The sequence below is a fragment of the Hypanus sabinus genome, chromosome 6 (genome assembly GCF_030144855.1).
Source record: "Hypanus sabinus isolate sHypSab1 chromosome 6, sHypSab1.hap1, whole genome shotgun sequence".
NCBI classification, from domain to species: Eukaryota; Metazoa; Chordata; class Chondrichthyes; order Myliobatiformes; family Dasyatidae; genus Hypanus; species Hypanus sabinus.
The window spans coordinates 82,834,877-82,848,929 of record NC_082711.1 but is presented as its reverse complement, the minus strand read 5'-3'; the positions used below and the strand labels follow the sequence as shown (position 1 = coordinate 82,848,929).

Sequence of the window (14,053 nt, the reverse complement as noted above, 5' to 3'; positions counted from 1 at the left end):
AGATGCATGAAAAAGATAAACAGGGATAACATGGTGTACAAACCGATCCCCACTGCAACCTGTTTCAGTATAAAATTGTGTCTTGATGCTTCAGGCATTCAACTCATACAATAATGCTGCCAGAACATTTTGAACAATTGGCTTCTTGCAATTCAGGGCCACTAATCTGATTACTTCTGATAAAGGAGCTTTGTTGAGGTGGTAAACCAAGGCATTTTAGAATGTTCCAAAGCAACTTTATTCAGTGCTGACTTAAAATGCAAAATTGTTTATCTAAGATGTAGTGTCGAGCTACATAAGCTAAGTTGTATGTTAACATTCCTTAAAAATTCAACATACTCCATCATACATTAGCTATCATATAAATGTATGGAAAAAACCCAAACATTTACAAATACGTAAATGCTTCAGTTCTAATAATTCCCAGATCAGCTACTTAAAATAACAAAATAAGAAAACATGGTTGGTACAAAACCAATGTTATGACAAAACGAGAAAAGTACTGCTGAAGACTAATAAATACCTCAACGCCCCTGTTTTTACACTGGAACGATCTGAAACAAATTATAGATTATCTCGCTCTTTTCCGTAATAATCCGTTGTTTCTTTTTATTTCAAACATTTGAAACGAAATCAAAATAGTGGATTTGCACTCTTAAGTTTAAAATTCGAACGAATGTACTCCAACAGCCACTCTATTAACTTAATCAATCACATACATGCCACTGTATATACCCATGCGTCATTTTCATCTATTAAACCCAATACTTGAATCTCATTAAACATAAACGAAACTTGCTTTAAAGCAATTTAAATTACTGATCAATATAAATTAATGGTGTTTCAATGACAGGCTCGATGCTGCTGTATCAGTGTCTAACAAATCGGATTGATTTTGTTTTTTGTTGTTGGGAGAGTCTTGACGTTATCTGACCTTTTCTTGGTATATTCAACAGCGCCCCCAAGCTGTGAAAATGTCAGATTGCTAAACCTGTCGTTTACATGATGTTGAAAATCCGAATACTACAGAGATTGTTACTCCATAAGTGTAGTTAATAATTTGTTAAGAAAAATGCTTTTCGCTTTAAATTGTACAATTTTATATCAGAATATTACATATGTATGACCATTAAATCAAACTGTAAAAATAATTCCATATAAATGCATTTAATATTGCTACTTTCACTGGCAGTGATAATTGATTTCACCGTGAAGCTCACAAATTTGACGAAACCCATTCACAGAACAGCATATTGACATGATCAAGCAATTGCACGGGAGCGACCCTTTCGCTGATTTCACGCCAGAGTGCATCCTATTTAAATATTCAGCGCAGAGAAGTCTAAGGAGGTTAAAGTACAACACTCATCCCAACCCACACACAAGTTATGAAAGCATATTAACGTTTGAAACGTTAAAATGCGTCTTCTTTGGAAACAGATCTCCTTGTAAAATATTTAAGTTATTTCAAATAACTTTTAAACTACTCTTCATATTCCTCAGGAATTTTATTTCTACAAATTGGTAATATGCTCAATAAATCCACACTTTGCAGTGAATAGTACCTTCCACTGGTGCTCTGAAGTAATTAAAACGATGAGCCCAAAGTGTATCATCAAAAGTAAACGATACCTAAATGAGTATTACTTTTCTAAGTGTGGCGTTGTTTAGATTTCAAAATTTCATAATATGTGGATATTGTTATAAATTTCCAATACAACATCAGTTCTATTTTAGTGTGCATTTCTCTATAAATAACATATCATTCAGCCACCGAACGCAGCCTATTCATAACTGTGAACAGATTCCGCATGTCCACGCGGAGACTTGTATTATTGTTGTAAAAATTCCTCGCACTATACAAGCATTTCAAAGCCCCTTTCGGAAAATAATGTATCTATATAGTAGCATTAAATATTCACATCTTCGACTCACCGAGTAAATACTCCAGGTTCCCAAACGCATCTATTTGTTGGAATGCAATACAAGCAAACTCCGGAGTTAAAACTTGCTTCAGAGTTTTGGTTAGTTGAAGTGAGTCCATGCACTGCGCCTCACGCTCTGAATCTCACTGCCTCACTCCTCTCTCCTACCAGTCCTGTTGTAAGAAGGAGCTTATTAAATGGTGCCGTCTCAAAAAGGGGAGTGTTTCACGGCATACATCAAAGTCTCCCTATTTACATTGCCGGCGCCGCTTATATCCAGAAAATGACTTTTAACTTCCCGTTTTTAAATACAATCCATACTGCGAAATTCATATGGTTGCCTCGTTAATAACGCCTCTTTCCGGTGAGAGTCGATAGAGCCCCCTGTACTAGAGTTAGCACATTCCAACAGTTTGCAGGCTCTGAGACGTGGCATAGCTCAGTCCCAGCCTAACTCAGCAGTTTGCACAGGTATACTTATTCAAACAATACTCTACCAGGAAAGTACTTTTAATAATTTTAAAGCTAAACTTCTCAATGATGACATTGTAATTCTGTTGAAAGTGGAAAAAATAGGCATAGTATTGCAATTAAAGAACTGGATTTTTTTTTTGCTTTGTTGGGAAATTTACATTTGGTTTATTTTTATTGTATTTTGGATACCCTAATTGAAAACTGTTATCGTAACAATTGCACTCAAAGGGTTATACGCCTATTAGTATTAGTATTGAAATTATTAGTATTAAAAGAGCAGATGAAACAAATAATGTTCTTCAGCATTTTTCATAACTTGCGAAAAGTTAACTACAAAAAACTCTTAGACTTTCTACATTGGCAATCTTGTCTGAGTTCGCGTTTGTTGTTCTTTTGTCATGTCTGGGTAAATGCGAAAGTTTCAATGTTGCAAAGAAAGGTTTTCAGGAATAGTTTTATGATATCTAGGCGATTACTCTGGGGACGCACACAAAGTGCTGGAGGAACTCAGCAGGCCAGGCAGCATCTATGGAAAAGAGTACAGTCGATGTTTCAGGCCGAGACCCTTGAAGAATCTCGGCCCGAAACTTTGACTGTACTCTCTTCCATGGATGTGTCTGGCCTGCTGAGTTCCTCCAGCATTTTGTGTGTGATGCTTGAATTTCCAACATCTGCCGATTTTCTCTGTGGCTGGTCTGGGGAAGCTGTAGTTCCCCTTGGAGCAAAATTTAGAAAGATGATTTGATAGAGGTTAATACGATCATATTTGGTTTAAAGAGGGTTAATAGATAGAAGTTGGTGCTATTAGGATATGATTCAATACTTGGTAATACAAATAAAAAGTTTAGGACTAAAGATACCAGTTGAATGCAAGAAAAATATGTTTTACTAAAAGAGTTGCGATCTGGAATTTACTACCTGCAGGGCAATTGGAAACAGTATTAGACAAGTGTCTGAAAAAGTTTATTTGGCAGGGATATTAACAAAAAGCGGGGTTTGCCAATGACGGAATTGCTCCGCGAGGTCTCGATGGACGAAATGGCCGTCTTGGTGCGGGAATAATTATTTAATTATATGAAATCACTCCTCTGGATGCTAAGAGATAAATCTGTCAGAATCACATCTGCTGCGACGGATGACTCGCATCCTTTACTTCTTCCCTCAGTCTGTGAAACTCATGAATACCCTGCCACCACCGAGGTCACGAAACTAGGACACCGTTCACTGTACTACTTACTGTTTACCTGTGCTGCGCTTTACTATGTGCATTTTGAACTATAAACTATGTGTAGTAAAATATGTTGGCTTATGTGCTGTATGTGATATATGTTGTGTGGGTGCACCGTAGTCCGGAAAAACTTTGTTTTAGATGACGATAAACTTGAACTTGAATTTACTTGTTTACTCTATCGTATTATCTTAGCAAACTAACAGCAAATGTTGGGAACACTGAAAAAAGAACAGGCAATATCTTTGCAGAGAGAAAAACAAAGTTAACGTTTCATGCCGAAGACCTTTCATCAGAAGTAATCACGATACTGTCATTTAGAAATCTTGACTGACTAATGTAAATGATTAAGACCGGCTTTCTTCAGTGAGCGAGGGCTCTAAGCGACAGTGCGGACGGCGACCCGGTCCTCCCCGCGGGGAAGGCCTGCGCAGTCTGAGGCTGCCAACCGCCGTCGCCCGGCAACGGGGGGGGGGGGAGTGACGTCACCAAGAGACGACAAGCCTCGCGGGGAAGCGCGAGCCAATGCCGTCGCGGCCACGAGCGCGTGCGCTTCGGAGCTGCCGGCCGCGGGTGGTTGGCGGTTACTGTATAAAGAGTTCCAACATGTGGCTTTCCAGATCAAACTTTATTCCTAGACAAATAGAGTCATCTTGAATGTGCTGTTAATGTGACCAGTTGTACAATTAGAATGTGTTCAATTCACACCGTCTACACATAAGGTTGTTTTTTTTTATTTGTATAATACAAGATAATTCATCAAGTATTATCTTGATGCACACACACTTTTGCCATCCTGCAGATTAATAACTAGAAAGGTTTCAATCTTTCTAGGTCTTCCTTGCTTACATCAGATTTCATTTCATCTATTCTATTGGGAAGATTTCTTATATTCCAGCTGAAGTGGACTCTACTTTGAGGAGTTTTAGTTTTTAAAACAGTGAATATGTTGCAGTCAATATGTAGAGACTAAGCAAAGAAACATGCTCTTTGGTACCATGAGTCCGTTGGGCACCAATATTTCAGAGGATCAATCCTGGACCCATAGAGTGGCACAGTCAGGAAGAAGGCAATCCTGGGACTCATTAGGAATTTGAGGAGATTCTAGCAAATTTCTTAATTTGGGGAGCATTCTCACTGGTTTCATCATGTGGTTATGGAGGTTCTGGTCCACAGCATTGAAAGAAGCTGCAGAGGGTTGTAGATTCAGCTCACTCCATAATAGGCACAGGCCTTCACACATTGCCGCCGTCTTCAAATGTGATGCCTCTAGAAGGCAGCATCCATCATTAAAGACCCTCAACATCTGAGACGTGCCCTCTTCTCATTACTACGTTAACGGAGGAGGTGCAGGGGCCTGAAGACCCACAGGTCCATGAACACTACCTAGCTGTCCCTCTTTTGCACTGTTTATTTATTTTGTATTTTTTGATGTACTGCTGCCACAAAACAACAAATTGTATGACATATGTCAGTGATAATCAACCTGATTCTGATTCTGCAGACAATCAAGCATCTGTTTTTGCACTAATCCTACCTTAACCCATTTAGTTATCCCGACGTTCCTACCAATCCTCCTCCAACATTCTATCTTCTAGTTATACACTTGTGGTTTAATTTACAGTGGCCAATTTACCCACCAACCTGATATTTTGGGGGGAATTTGGGAGGAAACCAGATCACCTGGAGGGAACCAGTTGGGTCACAGACCATTCAAATTCCACCCAGTCAGCGCCAGGGATCAGAATTAAACCTGAGTAACTGGAGATGTGAGAGACCAGCTCTAATAGGTGCTTTACTGTGCTGCTCAACATATGTGACAATTCAGTGTGCATGAAATCTCTTTGGTGTGTTTCTTTGTTTAATGGGCTTATATCAATGACATAGAAAAGAAACTAATGTGTTCATGTCTGTGTTATAAATAGTCCAGGTTCCAGTTACTAAAAATGCAACTTTCCCATTTCTGGCAAACAGCTTCTGACCTGAAACATTGGTTCTGGTTTTTTTTTCACAGATACTACCTCACCTGCTGTGTGTTTCTAATACATTCTGATTTTTATTATCATAAATACAGTTTCTATTTATGTAACACCTTGACTGGCTTAAAGCCAAAACAAGATCGTTTTCAGTTTTTTCACCAGCATATGATCACACCAGCTGTGGTTGTACCAAACACAAACTGAGGAGGCTAGGATTGTCCTCCTCAGAACTAAAGTGATAAAAGGAGATTTGACAGAGAATAACAAGGTTGTGACTTGTTTAGACAGGGTAAATTGAGAAAAGTTTTTCCCAAGGTTCAAGGACTAGAAAATCCATAAAAACATAATGTAAAAGATACTAAAGGCTTGAGAAGAAAAAGTACTTTGTGCACAATAGTTGTGATCTAATGATCTAAACTTTTAATCCACTATTCTGCTTACATCTTAACCCACTTTGCTTCAGTAAATTGCATAAACCACAAAATGAAAACAAATTAGAACCATGCTTTTTGAACTTATCAAATATTTGAGAGCAACTTCTGGATCTTCCACCCTTCTTGATTCCTTTGAGTTTAGGGTCCTCAATGACTAGTGACTGATGCTTTGACTGTTTAAGAGTTGCATTCAGATCTCTCAAAGAAGTCAAGTGGGTTCACCTTCAAGTTACTAAAGTTCTGATTGTTTGTACAAAGTTCCAGAAACTCCACATCATTCTTGAGTATGAGAATATTTTCTTCCACTCTATCCAGTATGTTCCAAACCCAACTTCAAATATCATCCTTTAATATATTTCAGTGACAGCTCCAATTTCTGTAGAAGCAGTGCAAGTGAGTGCTCTCAGAGAATGCCATTTAAATGCCAAGTTTTAAACAGCTTTGCACTTACAAAATCTTGCTGATGATTACCTGAACTCATTTCACTTTGACAGCAAAGTCAACTGAGAGAAGAGTGCTTCATTGCCTCAGACTAACCTAAAGTGATTTTAAGTCATAAGTACATAATAGCACTAAGGGAAGTCCAGCATTAAATAAGATTATAACCAATCCTTTTCCTCAACACCACTTTCCTGCACTATCCCCATATCCCTTCATGTCCTTGATATCTAAAATGCATCAATCGCAGTCTGTGTATTCAGTCATTGAATACACAGCCCTCTGGAATAGAAAATTCCAAATATTCACTATCCATTAGATTACTAAATTCCTTCTCATCTCAGTCCTAAATAGTCAATTCTGTATTTTGACATTGTGACCCTTGGTCTCGACAGACAGCCAAAGGGAAAAAAAAATTCCTCTTCTGCTCTGTTAAATCCCATAAGATTTTATATTTTTCAATCAGATCACTTTTCTTTCTTTTAAACTCTAGAGTACAGGCCTTGCCTGCTTACTTTTCCATCGCAGACTAAACCCTCCATTCCAGTACTCAGGAGGAGAAACAATTATCTCTAGACCTACCAAGGCATCCATCCATTGAATATGTTTTATAGCATTCAAAGATGTTTGAAAGTGGCATTTTTCTCGTTAAAATATTTCAATGCAACTGCATTAAAAATGACTGTGTTAATGTTGATGGAATACAAAATGATGATTTCAGGAATCTGAACTTCCATGAAGATTTAATTTCCTTATACTTCATCATACTGTGTGCTTCTTTAAACTTGCATTAGAATGTGGATTAGTTTGGAAATCAATTAGCATTAATCATTCATATTTTCACGTGTTCTTATACATGGGTTCTCCAATATCCCTGGAGAGCCATACCATAATAGACATGCCCCCATAAGCAAAGACTGAGGTTAATTTCCCATCTTTTTAGTTTATGCTTTTATTTGCATTAATAGGCTGAAAATGTAGCATTTTCCCTTTGATGCCCAATGACATATTGGACAAAGACTGTGCTGAGGTGTGTAACCATGTGGTCCAGGCGTAACTTAAAATGGACATTGATAATCAGGTTACTAGCAATTAAATGCCACTTGATAGCAGCGACTGCTGATGATTGACAGGAGGCTGGGTGATAATGAACCTGATTAGATTTGCCCTGCTTTGTGTGGCTAATATACCTGGGAAATTTTTTGTATTGATGATAGATGCCATTATTTTGACAGGAAAAATAATTTGGTTGGTAACATAGGTAATAGTGGAACACCTAATTTGTTTCTCCTATAGTAATGTTGTCAGCTGTTTCTTGTTATCACATGGAGTAAATTGAACCAGCTTAAATTTGGCTTCTGTGATGATGGAGAACTCAGGAAGAAGCCAAGATAGATCACCCACTCAGCACCTCTTGGGTGAATCTGGTTACAAGTACTTCAGCATTGTCTTTAGCACACATGCAGGTTTCTACACAATCAGTCCTTCAGGACTCTGCCAGTGCAGATAGACCTGAAGTATCTTTAATGATGAACAACAGATCTTCCCTCCAGTGTACATTCTATACCCTCATTACCCTCAGTGCTTCTTTCAAGTGTTTTTCAACACGAGAGTACAGATTCAGCATTTGAAGGAAGATTGTTGGTAATAATCCGGAGGCGATCTCTTTGCCATGAGACTTTATTAGGTCCAGAGCCAATGTTGAGGACATTAAGAACTATGTCCTCCCTTCTTGTCCTTCTGTGAAATGGGTCATAACTAGGGATTACAATGGAAAAGGCATGCACATTATCTATAAGGCATGATGCTCCATGAATGGCAAACTCAGGCTGTTGCTTGACTTACCTTTAGGTCAGCTTTTCCCATTCAGTCACTAGATAACTAGGAGGGGTAGGATAGATCCACAGGCTGGACTTAGTTGTATCCAAATTCAGTGCCAAGGTCAATGCTATGTGGTCCACTTGGTTTTATTATTTATTTGTTTCAATGATACAATTGAGTGGCTCATTAGGCCATTTCACATAACATCTCAGCATCAATCGCATTGATAGGTATGCGAAAATGCACGTAAAGAGGAGCAGATTTCCCCTCCTGTAGCACAACAGTGAACATCAATGCAGTTGTAGAGTCATAGAGCACAAGAGCTCAGAAACAGGTCCTTTTCGTCCATTGAGTCCATGCCAGTTTTCTGCCTAGTCCCATCTACCTGCACCCAGACTAGGCTATAGAGTATCCGAACATACCTCTGTCATCCATGTACCATTCCAAACTTCTCTTAAATGTTACATTTGAACTCACATCTACCAATTCCACTTTCAGCTCATTCCACACTTGCACTATCCTCTGAGTGAAGTAGTTCCCCCTTAGATTCCCCTTAAATATTTCACATTTCACTCTAAATCTATGCCCTCCTGCTCTAGTCTTTCCCAATTTGATGGGAAAAGCTTGCATGTATTCATCCTATCAATACTCCTCATAATTTTTTATACCTCTCTAAGATCTCCCCTGAATCCCTTGCACTCTCGGGAATAAAGTTCTAACATATTCAACCTATCCCTGTAGCTTAGATCCTCAAGCCCCAGCAACATCCATGTGAAGTTTCTCTGCATTCTTTCAATCTTATTAATATCTTTCCTGTGAGTAGGTGACTACAACTGCACACAACACTTTTAATTTAGCCTCACCATGTAATATACAACTTCAACATAACATCCAACTCCAGAACTCAAGCCCTGATTTATGAAGGCTAATGTGCCAGTGACACAACACATAACAAACAAATGTGCCAACCCTATCCGACCCTATCTACCTGTGATGCTACTTTCAAACAATTATGAATCTCTATTCCCAGATCCCTTTGCTCTACTGTACACCTCAGTGTCCTACCATTCACTGTAAAAGTCTCATCCTTGTTTGTCTTCCCAAAGTGCAGCACTTCACACCTGACCTCACTAACTTCCATCTGTCATTTTAGAGCCCATTTCCAGTTGGTTCAAATCACTTTGCAAGCTTGAATAGCCTTCCACTGTGTCTTCAAACTTGGTGTAATTTGCAAATTTGCTGATCCAGTTTACCATATTATCATCTAGATGACAAACAACAATGGACCCAACACTGATCCCTGTGGCGCACCACTAGTTAGTTACAGGTCTCCAGTCAGAGAAACAATCATCCACTACCATTTTCTGGCTTCTCACAGTAACCCAACATTGAATCTAATTGACTAATTCATACTAAATCCCAAGAGACTTAACCTTCTGGACCAGCCTCCCACGTGGGACTTTGCCAAAGGACTAGCTGAAGTCCATGTAGACGCTGCCTTTCTTTCATCAGTCTTCTTGGTAACCTCCTCGAAAAATTGTTTAAGACTGCTTAGACATAGCCTAGCACACATAAGTCATAGTGACTGTTCTTAATCAGGCCCACTCTAGCCAAATACATATACAGTAGATTCCAGTTAATTGGGATACATTGGGATTAATATATTTTGGCCCAGTTAAGTGGTTTCCTGGAAATAGGTAAAAAAAAAAGTATAAAAAAGACAAACTACCGATTAAATCAGTAACAAATAATGTTCAAATTAGAACACTAATAATACCCGACAGGACTATAAAACTGTGTATTAGTTCCTAATAGCTAGCAATGGAGAAATTCATACAGTGTATGCTGTCCTATTCATTTGATTGACTATAAATGAACAAAATCAGTGCAGACTGCTAATGCAGATATTGGATCACCTGTGGTAAACTATGTATACCTGTCTGGACACGCCCCTCTGCTGACTGCTCCTATGGCTCCTCCCACAGACCCCGGTATAAAGGCGATTGGGGCACTGCTCCTCTCTCAGCCTTCGACATGGTTGTACTCCCTTTTCGCTGTTAATAAAAGCCTATCATTCACTTACAGTCTCCTAGAGTTATTGATGGTGCATCACCACCTTCATAAAATGCTTTCGACAATTACATCTTCCAAATCTTCATTTTCATTTTCATTGTAACATTCAAGATGTTTGTCACTAACTTCAAATTTGTCATTATTCCTAACTTGTTGAAGTAGTGAAATTGTTTCATTTTCACTCCGAGCCATTTCTGACCTCTCCAAGCCTGAATGCTTGAAACAGCAGTGAGCAAAGCAGTTCTGAATTGTCTTAATGTTTATTTCTAGCCAACTGTTGGTGACAAAAATCATAGCTTTTTCAACACAAACACATACAACTGACACTATTTAAAAACTGTTCACTCTAAGTACGGTGTAGTATTTCATTGTCACACAGGTGCATGGGACCTATGGGATTTTGGCCAGAGTCTTCTGTCCCAATTAAGCAGCATAGTGTCCCAAATAAAAGACAGGAATCCCAGCTAGCTTCTTCACTAGTTTATGTTGTTTAAGAGTTGTCCCAAATATGTGGCTGCCCCAGTTAACCAGAATCCATTGTGCATCCTGTCCTTCAAGAATACCTTCCAACAAGTTATCCACAACTGATGGTAGGCTCACCAGCCTATACTTTATCTTATTCTTAGAGTTTTAAACAACAAAACAACATTAGCTAACCTCCATTCATCCAGCACCTCACCAAGGCTAAGGACATTTCAAATATCTCTGTTAAGTCACCTGTAATTTCCACAAGGTCCATGGGGACACCTCATCAGGCCCTGGAGATTTATTCATGCTAATTCACCTCAAGACAACAAGCATTTCCTCTTCCATAATCTGGATATGGTCCATGACCTCACTAATGATTTGCCTCACTTCTATAGACTCCATCTGTCTCCCAGGCAAGTACAGACACAAAAAAAATCTTTTAAGGTCTCCCCCATCTCTTTTGGCTGCCTGAATAGATGATCACACTGATCTTCAAGAGGACCAATTCTGTCCCTTGCTATCATTTATCTTTTAATATGTCCGTAGAAGCTCTTGTAAATCTCTTTCAGCTTGTCTACCAGAGCAACCTCATGTCCTCTTTGAGCCCTTCTGATTTCTTTCTTAAGTGTTCCCTTGCATTTCTTATCCTCTTCAAGTGCTTCATTTGATCCTAATTGCGTATACATGATATGTGTCTCCTATTTCTGTACACGGCTCAGTCATTAGCTGTAGGTTCAAAATCCCAGAACTATTGATTCAAGTTACAGCTGATAGGTGTCTGGAATTCATTGCATGAAAGTGACAGAAACCAACATCACATGTAAAAAGGTGCCTAGCTGTATAATTGAGGAACCATGGCCTTCACGGTTACAGATTCAACGCTGAAAGAGGGAATAGATTCAGTGTTGATTTTTTTCTCTCCATCGAGCCAATGGTGGAGCATCCTTTCATATGCTTATATGACTGTTGATAATGGCTTGGATCTTGACCGCTGTGTATGCACAGATGCAACTGATGTTCACACAATGGACTGAGCAGTTTCCTTCTGGTTCATTTCATTTATCATGATTCTAGGCCCAACACTGCTTTGGTCAGTATAAATGATGTCTATCTGAGTTAAAAAAATGTCCATAGTTGTTTTTTTACACGGGCTTCCACAAAGTGTGAAATTCAGTTTCACATCAGAGATATTGGAGGTGGGGGTGTGTACTGAACCGGAGGCAGAGTTATCAGTTATTCAGGAGATTGTTTGTGATGTTAAGGACAGAAGATGCAAAATTGCATAATGTATGCAATTTCCTATATGTAGTGTTCATAGTGAACACACAATTTTATTTGTTATTTGTTGCGCCAGAGACCGTATGAGTGAGGATATTAGCAGATGCTCATCAGAAGTACTTAGATTAGACACTCCCACTTTTGACATTCAGGCACCAACCTCTTAACTTCACCCAACTCAATACATATTCAGCAATAAGAAAAACTGTGCCTACTGATATAAAGCCAGTGCTGGTTAAAGGAATCATGAGGTACTTACAGGTTCTTGGTTGATCTATACTGGCGCTACTACTTTTCTGCAAGTGTTTGGTGTTTTCCAGTCTTCTTCAATTTGCTAAAATTGGCAGCAAGTGTGTGATAGATGCCGAAGGATTTTGTCCTGATTTCACAGTTCCTTGAAATCTTTGCATTGGTGGGCAAGAAGTGAATGAACACAAAGCAGAACAGTGTGCTGGAAGTGAGAAGGAAGAGGAGAAACGTTCTCTGCAATGTATTACATGTTTAGTGATATAGCAAGGACCACTTTGCCAGTGGCTTCCCAGCTGACTGTGGTAATAGACTTCCAGCAAGCTCTTTCAGCAGTTTGCTGCTTAATATTAGATCGGTGCTTCATTAACAGCCAATGATAAACGTGAAGTATATTTTTCTATATAATATGAGGGACCATAAACTGATATGAACTAAAGGTAACAAATATTTCCCGACTTACATTCTGTCTGTCTCTGAACTTCCACTGGTATAGGTTTGGGAACAAATTGCCATTAATTGTTCTTATTTCCATTTCTTTATATCATACCTGGATTTTGCAACATCCCTGGAAACCTACCTCACGGTGTACATCTTTCTATGGGCAAGGAGTGTGGCTGTTTTTGATCCCATTATTGCATTGTCCCATTGAAGGTATGTTTCACTTAAAATAGCTAGATAAACAGAAGCTATTTATGTTATTCATCTGGTTCTTACATATTATTATTACTTTCCTTAAATATGTCTTTAAAACCATTGACAACATTTCAGGTTTATAAATAAAGATAATTCTACAATTTTTAATATATTTAATGTACAATCTTTTAACATCTTTCTGTTCATATTTTCCTGATACCTTTTGTTCTCACTTCTTTAAATTCCAAATTATTAAACACTTTAATTGATTAGCTTGTTAATGTGACTAAGACAGAGAAATCTTGGAATAGCTTGGACTATATTTACATGTTTGATGTTTATGAATACCTTTTTTGTTTCTCTGTGAAAATGATGACCAAGGGGATCTGAAATAATTTGAAGTAAAGATGTCATCCATTTTCTGATTCACACTTACAGGTACCAGCAAGTGTATCAATTGAAAATTAATTCTTATTAATCAGTCTTATTTTCTTTTTTTTTAATACATGGATTTTGCAACATCCCAAGAAATCTACAAGATAATGACATCCTGCAAGGCAAGAAGGATTGGAATTGACAATCTCAACACTGTCATCACTGTATGCATATGGAAGGTGTATTCAGGTTTAATAAAGGCATCCTGGAAGCAGTTTTGTTTCTTGTTAGCTTGTTCACCATGCATCAAATCTCTGCTGTGATGGTTAATTTTAAAGTACACTACTTTCCAGTTTATGTTTGAAATACATTATACTGCTGATGAAGTACATCCTTGCATTAATCAATTCTTTTCCTTTTCCATCTAATTACTGAACTCACTGGACACATTATTAACTTGAGAAAATGTTGGTTTCAGGGTAAAATTTGCTACTGCCTGAAACACAAGCATATCTGACAGTTATATTTTAATTAGCAATTTAATTGGAATGGATTGCCCAGATTTTTCCACCGCCCATATTCCTCTCTGTCCACATGCTGATTCTCCACACTGGACAGGCTCCCCACAAGGCAGAATGGACTCCAAGCTACAAGTAGATTCAGGCTGGGTTTCATGAG

The 14,053-nt window shown here is 38.4% G+C and overlaps 1 protein-coding gene, 1 long non-coding RNA gene and 1 other non-coding gene across 6 annotated transcripts in view; 2 read left to right on the top strand and 1 right to left on the bottom strand.

Moving 5' to 3' along the window:
* sema5a (sema domain, seven thrombospondin repeats (type 1 and type 1-like), transmembrane domain (TM) and short cytoplasmic domain, (semaphorin) 5A) overlaps nt 1–3,985 on the bottom strand; it is a 225,063-nt gene extending 221,078 nt beyond the window's left edge. For all 4 annotated transcript variants that reach the window (XM_059972528.1, XM_059972527.1, XM_059972530.1 and 1 more), the window contains exons 1-2: nt 3,914–3,985; nt 1,936–2,098 (exon numbers count right to left, since the gene is read on the bottom strand). The gene's annotated coding sequence lies outside the window, so the exon portion shown is untranslated. The remainder of the gene's footprint in view (nt 1–1,935; nt 2,099–3,913) is intronic.
* On the top strand, nt 2,339–13,643 carry LOC132395640 (uncharacterized). Its single transcript, XR_009512700.1, has 3 exons — nt 2,339–2,396; nt 12,974–13,018; nt 13,529–13,643. It is a non-coding gene; the product is annotated as an uncharacterized LOC132395640 (long non-coding RNA).
* On the top strand, nt 13,363–13,431 carry LOC132396233 (small nucleolar RNA SNORD123). Its single transcript, XR_009512923.1, has one exon. It is a non-coding gene; the product is annotated as a small nucleolar RNA SNORD123 (small nucleolar RNA).
* Nucleotides 13,644–14,053: the final 410 nt, after the last annotated feature.